Genomic DNA, 9,267 nt, shown 5'->3' with positions numbered 1-9,267 from the left:
TGGCCTCTCTCTCCCCTCACTGCTGCTCAAAGAGCCGGCAGGATCCGTCCGCCGGGAAGGGAAGGAGGCTTAACGTTGTCGCCGTCGGCGAGGGACTACCGGCGCAGCTGTTCACTTTCCACCCAGCAGCGGTGCGGGAGGGCCTCCGACCCCTTCTTCTTCGCCGCCGTCCCATCGCCCACCGAACCATGCCCCAAGAACCTTAAGGTATAATTTACTTACTCCACATGCATTGCTCTAGCTGCATGTATACCATGAATCTAGGACGTGGTTCAAAGAGGAAAGGAGTGGGGGAAAGTAGTGGGAAAAGTTGTATATAGCATGAATCTAGGACGTGGTTCAAAGAGGAAATGAAGGGGGAAAGTTGTATAGCATGAATCTAGGACGTGGTTCAAAGAGGAAAGGAATGGGGGAAAGTAGTGGGGAAAGTTGTATCGCATAAATCTAGGACGTGGTTCAAAGAGGAAAGGAAGGGGCGAAAGTACTAGTTAAAAAAGGAAAGGAAGGGACAAGGCTGTAGAGTTTGACCAGGACTAGATTTGCTGCGCTCACATAGGGAAAGGTGTCTAAAGATAACAAAACTGGGACCAACACAAATATGCTCCTTGGTTGTTTGTTCTTTGTTGCAACAGACTGTGAAAGACCACAGTACATCGGTAGATGCACATGGTGCTGGTGCGTCCACTGTCCCGTGCAACTCATTAGCTGTTGTTAATCAAAGGCCCTGTTTGGTTAAAAACTCCCTAGTCCCTACCTGCTTGGTTCCAGGGACTAAACATGGACTAGAGGTTATTAAATGACATGCTAAAAGACCATGTTACCCCTAGTAATGAACTAATAGAGACATGGTGCGATGCGTGGCAGGGGCAACTGTTGGAAAAAGTCCCAAAAAGACTCCCTCGGGGTCTTCTTTCTTTAGTCCCAAATGCCCACTTTTAGTCCCTAAAAGTCCCTCCTGTTTGGTTTAGATGGGACTGACACGGAGTATTTTTAGTCCCTACACCAAAATGTCCCTGTAAACAAACACCCTCTAATAATGCCGCTGGAAAATTGATGCAATGCCACAGTTAAAAGCAAATTACATGTTTAACGAATTTTATTGTTAATATAATCTCTATGTTAATATTAATCAATGCCACCGTTTGAGAAATGCTACTGTCTTGCTTTCTTTCCCATTTAGATAAGGTAGATGCTTCTTTTTGTTGGCTTCTGTGTCATCCACCGTTATTGACCACTAATTGTTTCCTTTGCACCTCTGTGTAAACAGGGCTATCTACTTCACCTCGTTGCCATTGTGACCTTTTGTTGCACTGCACAAAACACTTTTGTTTTAAGAGTGTTTTGTGCAGTTCAACCAAAATGTCACACCGACAACGTTGCTTGATTGCTTGATCTTAGTGGAACTGCACAAGAGGAGATCTTACTTCCTATCCGTTAAGGCGACTTTGGTTCAGATCTTCTTCTTGTGAGTTGTTTGAATTCCGCATCATGAGAGGTCAGTACTAGCCTTCTTTCACATGATTCTGTAGTGTGCTTTCATATGTTGTGCTACTTGTACCATAATGTTGCTTGATTTTAGTGAACTGCACAAATGGAGACAAGACTTCCAATCTGTATGTGCACCGTAATTTCCCATTGAGGTAAGATAAGGATATTTCACAACTGCTGGCCTGTATTTTGCCACTTTCATCAGAAATTTAACTTTAGTACTATACTTGTGCTCCCTAATTGACATGCCAAATCTTACATTGAAGGTGAAGCTTGTCTATTATTGAACCAAGTAATGAAGGGGAAGAACAAGCGGAAGAAAAACAAAAATCAACTCCCGGTGCTGTAATGAAGCACTGGAACTGTGATGACACAAGTAACGATGTAGTTTTGCATCTTAATTTATTGCTATGGCTGGAACGAGCAATTGTTTTGCCACTGATTTGATGCCACTCTTAATGTAATATGTAATTAGCTCTACTTGTGCAAACAGGGATCTTCTTTGAAGATACCATATATTTTAGTGGAACTGCACAAGAAGATGTTGGAAACATTAAACTAATCGAGGAGTATATAGTAAGCATGGCCACCACCGTAGATAGCAACAGATGGTTCCGGAGAAGTGCTTCATCTGTATGCTCTACACAATAAGCCTCTTGACAAAGGTTGGTACTCGCCCACTGATTTCATCCATATGATTGAGCTTTGTCATCTCTATTGGTGTTGTGCTACTGTTTAGATACTGTCATGAAAAAGTGGTATTGTCCTTGAGAAGTGCTTCATCTGTGTTGTTTTAAATATTTCCTTTCCTTTTTTTCGAGCAAACAGGGATGCTAGCATTTAGTAGTCCTCTTGTCTTTGCACAACAGGATCATCTTCCTCTGAAGAAGAATATGGAGTACGTGAAGTGACTAGTTCCGATTATGCCAGGATGAAGCAGCCCTGTCTATCTTCTCATCAGAAGGAGCAGTTGAAGGATGGTTACATTACTCCCCACAAGACCAAACTAACTTCAGCTCAGAAGGACTGACAAATCTCCATTTTTTTGCTGTGATGCGCGAGTACAATGTTGTTCTAGGATTCTTTCTGGTGAGTTCCATTTTTCTAAAAGTGTGCTCTACATGGACCATGTATGTGCCTGTTGAAACTGTCAATTCATAGTACAGTTTGCTTTATACTAATCACTTTTTGTATTTGTACAAACAGGGGTGCTCAGCTTGATTTCAATGGGAACTGCACAAAATGTTCATGAATACATCGAATCATTCATTTCCACCACAAGAAAGGAGGTGCCGATAAGTTCAAGGCGTTGCAACATATGAGGGCGAAATCATACAAGCTACACGCGAATTTGGTTGATTTTGGTGGAACTGCACAAAAAGAACAGCTGGTTTATTTAGCACGAGGTGCCATGTCAATGTCCGAAATGATGGCAAACCCTGCCCATTCCACAATCGTAGGCATTTGATATTTTGGAATGGGACAACCTTGTCAAATTTTGCTCATTAATTTTAGCAAGACATGCGTTTGATATTTTCAAATGGGACGCCCTTTGCTGTCACCAGCGTCGATCAATTTTTTCTTTATTCTTTAGTTGTGAAGTAAATATTGCCTCTGACATGTGAGTCGCTTAGATGCATAATCATCGATTGTTTTGAATGTTCTCTATGAATTGCCAGGCCTGTGTGTTTGATTGCAATGTACAGAAACGCTAAAAAGCTGCTCAAACTCTTTGTACTCCTTCTGTTCCTTTTTACTTCGCACATTGTGAAAGTACATACTTTTTTGTATAAGATTGGTCAAAGTAGAGATACTTTGACTGCAGACAAAACTTGTATGCAGACTAGAAAGGACCGGAGGGAGTACATGTGAAACTGCTGCAAACGAGGTGATCACCCTGGGAATAATGCTAGTACATATTGTTTTGCATGTTCATCCAATGCCAGTGATACAGGAATTCGAACTAATCGAAATAAATTCATTCATACATGGTCGGATTTCATATAAACATGCCAGATTTCATTACATTTCGTACATTCTTCAACTAAAAAGGGGTGCGCTGGAGGTATAATTAATTAACCGAAGCTACCCACCTGTGTCCCACTGAGCCGAACAGAAGCTTCAGTGACTTCACTATAGGTGCAGTTGCATAACTGACATGTGGTCTGCTGGGCCCACGTGTCAGTCAGCCAACTACACCAGCAGTTAAGTAGAAGCAGCGTTCTTCTCCAGCGCAGCTCTCCGACTCCACGTCGCCGCCAAGAAGCTAACCGGTCGTCAATGGTCAACCCGCCTAGCTTGGCTTCAACCGGAGGGCAGCAGCGGTGGCCTTACTTGGACCCGAGCGGCGGCGACCTACCGTGTTCTACTCTTCCTCATTTTCTGTGTGGCGCGGCCTCGTTGGCAGTGGGGCGGGGCCTCGGCGGAGCCGGAGATATCCTCTATCTCGTTGCCGGCGGGCGGCGCCTCAGCGGAGCGGTGGAAATCCTCCCACGTTGCCGGCAGGGTGGGGCCTCGGCTGAGCCGGCGATGTCCTCTGCCTCGTTGTTGGCGGGGCGGGGCCTCGGCGGAGCCGGCGGTGTCCTCTGCCTCGTTGTTGGCGCCGCGGAGCCTCGGCGGAGCAGGGCCTCGTCGACGCCAGCGGAGCGGGGACTCGTCGGAGCCGGCATTGTCCTCTGCCTCGTCCTCGGTCTCGCCAAACAGCGCCTCGCCCGCTTCATCGCCCTCTTTGCTAGCCTCTTTGTAGGCGGCCGCAGCCTCCGTCACCCGCATGCGGTACCGCCAGCGCTCGAGGCGGCCCTTGCGGGCGGAGCGGTATGAGTTGAGCAGCGCCTCCTGCTCCGCCCGCTCCACGACGATCTGCTCCTCCGCCTGCAGGTGCTCCTGGAGGAGATGGTGGTTGTAGGCGGCGTCGGCCTGCGCCTCCCGGAACTGCTCCTCACACATCTGCCTCACCCTGTCCATATATTGGGCACGGGCCTCGCCGATGGTCACGGTGCAATGCACCGGCGAGGATAGCGCGGAGGAGGGGGTTGGCGCCGGATCGTCGACTACCATGTTCTCCATTGGGACGTCGTCGTCCTCCGGCTGCCTGCCGGCCAGCCGGTCGGCAGCAATGGCTGCCATCTCCTTGTGGTCCGTCGTCCGCCCGTCCCGAAGAGCGCTGGAGCGCGAGGAAGCCATGGTGGGCAGTAGTGGTGTGGATAGGAGAAAGGCAACGGATGCGGATGACTGCGGCTATGGCCGGCGCAGCAGTTTATATAGCAATGGTGGGCGGGTGGAGGGACAGACGTGTGGCGCCGGAGTAGCCGCCTCGGCAACCGCGTATCATTAATGTGGGCGACAGATGGACGGACGTACGGCACTTTTGTCGTTTGAAGGCGGAGCAATCGCCTGCACCGGGAAGCGGGGCGGGCGGCGCTGACTGTTCCGCGCGGAGATGACTTTACTTGGAGAGTATGACAATGGGGACCCACCAGGTCCATAGCCTCACGTACGGAAGTGCCTCCTTATTATATATATATAACTATAATTTATTTTGCTTCCTCCTGGTTTCCTGACATCACGGTCCCACACCATTGTCAACCTATGTAGTAGTCAATAAACGAGAGAATTGCACAAGAAGCGGCCGACAGCTGGGACCAAGCAGCTCGAGCAGTATTTATGTTTTTGAGGTGTGAGCACTGCAGAGTTTTTCGATGTTTAGCCCAGATATTAATTTTTCTCCTCTGAACAACAACGAAAACATCGCTGCAGGTATTAACTAGGCGGGTTGTGACCCGTCTAGCCCAGGCCAGATATCCAGCCCAGATATTAATTTTTTTCAAGCTGAATGGCTAGCCCAGCTATACCTTTTTTAGGAATACCCAGGCAAGGTCAAGTTGTTATTCTCCGCCCCGCTGGGCTGCAAATCTTTCCTAGGAGGGATGCATTAGGCTTAACAAGAAAATGGGCTTTAAGAAATAATAAATGGGATGTAATTATAAAAACTGGGCAGTAACTATGAAAAAAATGCACCAACCACGTGATTACTTTATAAAATATTAGTTTGGATATTGAAAATTTTAATTTCATTAATTGTTGCGAGCGCAATGTTTTGTTAGGTTTTTACGTAATATAAATGTATATTCAAATTGTATTTAATCTGACTAGAAATTTCGGGATAAAAATATTTCGGATCCCATCAAAATGTGGGAAATTTTATTGAATTCTGTTTTGAACGGTTGGTTGAAATGGGCTGTACTTTTAACAAACTGTAAATGGGTTGTAGTAAATTCCATTAGAATTCAAAAATGGGCTACACATTCTTACAAATCTCAAATGGGCTATAAGTTCTCTGCCGCACACTTCTGGCCTTACTAAGTTGACGCGTCCCCTAAAAAAACAGAGTTGACGCGTATGCAAGGCTTTGTCAACTTATAGTCAACACACGGTTCTAGCAGCAGTGGCCGTTGGATGTCCATCCAACGGATGCCGTGCTTCTTCTTCAATCTCGGATATTCTAGCTTCACCCGCCCAAAAAATGATTCCTCCCCCTGACATCTGGGGCACACCGTTTCGGAAGTTGACCTGTGGGCCTACTAAGTTGACGTACCAAGGGCTTTGTCAACTTAGTCAATATAAACGATTCTAGCTGTAGTGACCGTACGATTTCCATCCAACGGCCGTCGTGCTTCTTCAACCTCTGGTCTTCTTGCTTCAGCCGCCCAAAGCAGCGCCGGTCTTGTCGCCTGCTCCTGCCTCCCGTGGCCGGCTGTGCTGCCGCGGAGGCCTCACCGCCCCCTACTACTCCTACCGCTGGCCAGGCCATCCCTCCACTCACCCACACCCCTTGTTATTCTGCGGCGACGGCAGCGCAGCCGAACCAGTGAACCCTCGTACTCCTCTCCGCGTGTGCATCCACTGACGCGTCTTCCCCGGCTCCGCGTCGTCCCCTTCCTAGGCCTCGCCGTCGTCCACCGCGCTGGTGCTCTCGGCGCGGCGTGGTCAACGTGGTCAAGGAACGACTTCCATTGGACGTGGACTGTACGTGGAGAGGCTGACAGCTGGGTCCACGGCAGCCGCAGGGAAGTTCCTCCTTATTACGCGGAAAATAATTATTCCTCCACCTGACAGCGGGGACCCACCGGACGGGCCACCAGTATTTTGCGAAAAAAAATCGTTTCCCCCTGACTGCTGGGACCCACCAGACAGGCCACCGTATTTCGCGAAAAAAATGTTCCCCCCACTGTCAGCTCGGACCCACCGGAAGTGCCTCCTTATTACGCACAAAAAAAGAATACTCCCCCGGCTAGCTGGGACCCACCTTGGTGGGAGGCTGACTTGTGGGCCTACTAAGTTGACGGGGACGAAGGGCTTTGTCAACTTAGTCAATATGAACGATTCTAGCTCCAGTGACCGTACGTTGTCGATCCAACGGCCGTAGTGCTTCTTCAACCTCTGGTCTTCTTGCTCCAGCCGCCCAAAGCAGCACCGGTCGTGCCGCATGCTCCTGCCTCCCGTGGCCGGCTGCGCTGCCGCAGAGGCCTCACCGCCCCTACTATTCCCATCGCTGGCCAGGCCCTGCGGCGATGGCAGCCTCACACCGCAGCCGAACCAGTGAACCCTCGTACTCCTCTCCGCGCGGGCTTCCACTGCCACGTCTTCCCCGGCTCCGCGTCGTCCCCTTCCTAGGCCTCGCCGTCGTCCACCGCCGTGGTGCTCTCCACGCGGCATGGTCAACGTGGTCAAGGAACGACTTCCATCAGAAGAGTACTGTACGTGGAGAGGCTGACAGCTGGGTCCAAGGCCACAGCCCAGTTTTTTTGTGATTTGCCAAGTAAGTCGCTTTGTCAGGCCTGTTGGGCTGCAAATCTTTCAAGACAAGGAGAGCTTTCATTCGGCTGGCCGGGAAAATGGCCCATCAGTAATGAGAAATGGGCTGTACATTTTTAAAACACATCAAACCGGCAATTAGTTTCAAATATCTTTTTTTTTCATTTCAAGATTTTAAATTACATTAATTTTTATGCGTGGAGAATTTGTTGGATTTTATATTGATATACAATTATTTTTAAAATCAGTTTGAATGTGAGTCAAAATTTCGGGATTAAAAACAGTTCGGACCGCACCGATAAGCAAAATTTCGTATAATTTTTTAACCGTGGCCACAATATGGGCTGTAATGCTAACAAAAAGAATATGGGCTCCAAAAAAACCTTAAGAATTAGCAAATGGGCTGTAAATTATTAGAAATAATGGCAGATGGGCTGTATGCTGTTTCCACATATTTGAGGCTTTCCTAAAAAAAGGTTGACGCACAAGCACTGACTGTTGGATGTCCATCCAAAGGCCGTCGTGCTTCTTCAATCTCTGCTCTTCCTGCTTCAGCCGCTCAAACAAGCGCCGGTGGGACTGCCTGCTCCCTCCTCCCTGCGGCCGGCTGTGCTGCCGCGCAGGCCTCACCGACCCACCGTACTCCCATCGCTGGCCTAGCCATCCCTCTACTCACCCACACCTGCTGTTATTCTTCGGCGACGGCAGACGAACCAGTAAACCCTCATACAGTCGTACTCCCCTCCGCGTGGGAAACAACTGCCGAGTCTTCCCTGCCTCCGTGTCGTCCCCTTCCTAGGCCTCGCCGTCATCCACCGCCGTGGTGCTCTCGGCGCGGCGTGGTCAATGTGGTCAACGATCGACTTCCATCGGAAGAGTACTGTGCGTGGAGACGCTGACAGCTGGGTCCACGGCCGCAGCAAGGAAGTGCCTCCTTATTACGCGCAAAATAATTATTCCTCCACCTGACAGCGGGGACCCACCGGGCGGGCCACCGTATTTCGCAAAAAAACGTTTCCCCCTGACTGCTGGGACCCACCAGCTACACCTTTGCACGCAAGGAAGTGCGTCCGGGCAAAAAAACAAAACGATTCGCCCCCCTGACTGCTGGGACCCACCAGCTACATCTTCGCACACAAGGAAATGCCTGACAGTCGGGACCCACCTGGTCGAAGCGTACGTAGCGTTGTCATTCTGGTCGCGAACGTGTAAGTACATATATACTGGTGGATGTAGAGGCGCGCACGTAGCATGTACACGTACGTACAGCGGCCAGGGTGCAAGAAAGAAAATACGGCCACGTATGTGTACATACGGGCGGGGTCTCGAACGCCTACTTGCGCATACGTACGGCGAGGGCTCGTTGACATGGCTGGGTCAGAATGGAGAAACGGCGTCGTCGTCGTGTTCACGGGGAGGCAACGAAATGCGTCGTGTTCATGGGGAGGCAACGGAATGCGTCGTGTTCATCAGGAGGCAACGGAACGCGTGGGAGCCAACCTGCTGGGTCAGAACGGAATGCATGGTCGTGTTCATCGGCAGGGCTTGGACGGAACAGGCGATGGAAACGAGGCCTGGCATACCGCAGAACGGAGGAAACGGCCTTGTGTTCGACCGGCCACATTCGAAACGGGATCCTGTTCATCGGGAGGGGTCTGGCGTACCGCAAAACGGACGAAACGGACCTCCTACGGTCGAAATGGGGGTCCTGTTGATCGGGAGGGGTGTGGCGTACCGCAAAACGGACGAAACGGACCTCCTACGGTCGAAACGGGGGTCCTGTTCATCGGGAGGGGTGTGGCGTACCGCAAAACGGATGAAACGGACCTCCTACGGTCGAAACGGGGGTCCTGTTCATCGGGAGGGGTGTGGCGTACTGCAAAACGGGACTCCACGGGATACTGTTCATCTCCACCGTCGACCTCCTCCAGCCTCCACGGGCTCCTGTTCATCCAGCCTCCACCG

Source organism: Triticum aestivum, chromosome 2D, assembly GCF_018294505.1.
Source record: "Triticum aestivum cultivar Chinese Spring chromosome 2D, IWGSC CS RefSeq v2.1, whole genome shotgun sequence".
In the NCBI taxonomy this organism is placed as follows: domain Eukaryota; kingdom Viridiplantae; phylum Streptophyta; class Magnoliopsida; order Poales; family Poaceae; genus Triticum; species Triticum aestivum.
The sequence above is the reverse complement of the archived record's forward strand: the minus strand, read 5'-3'. Positions refer to the sequence as shown.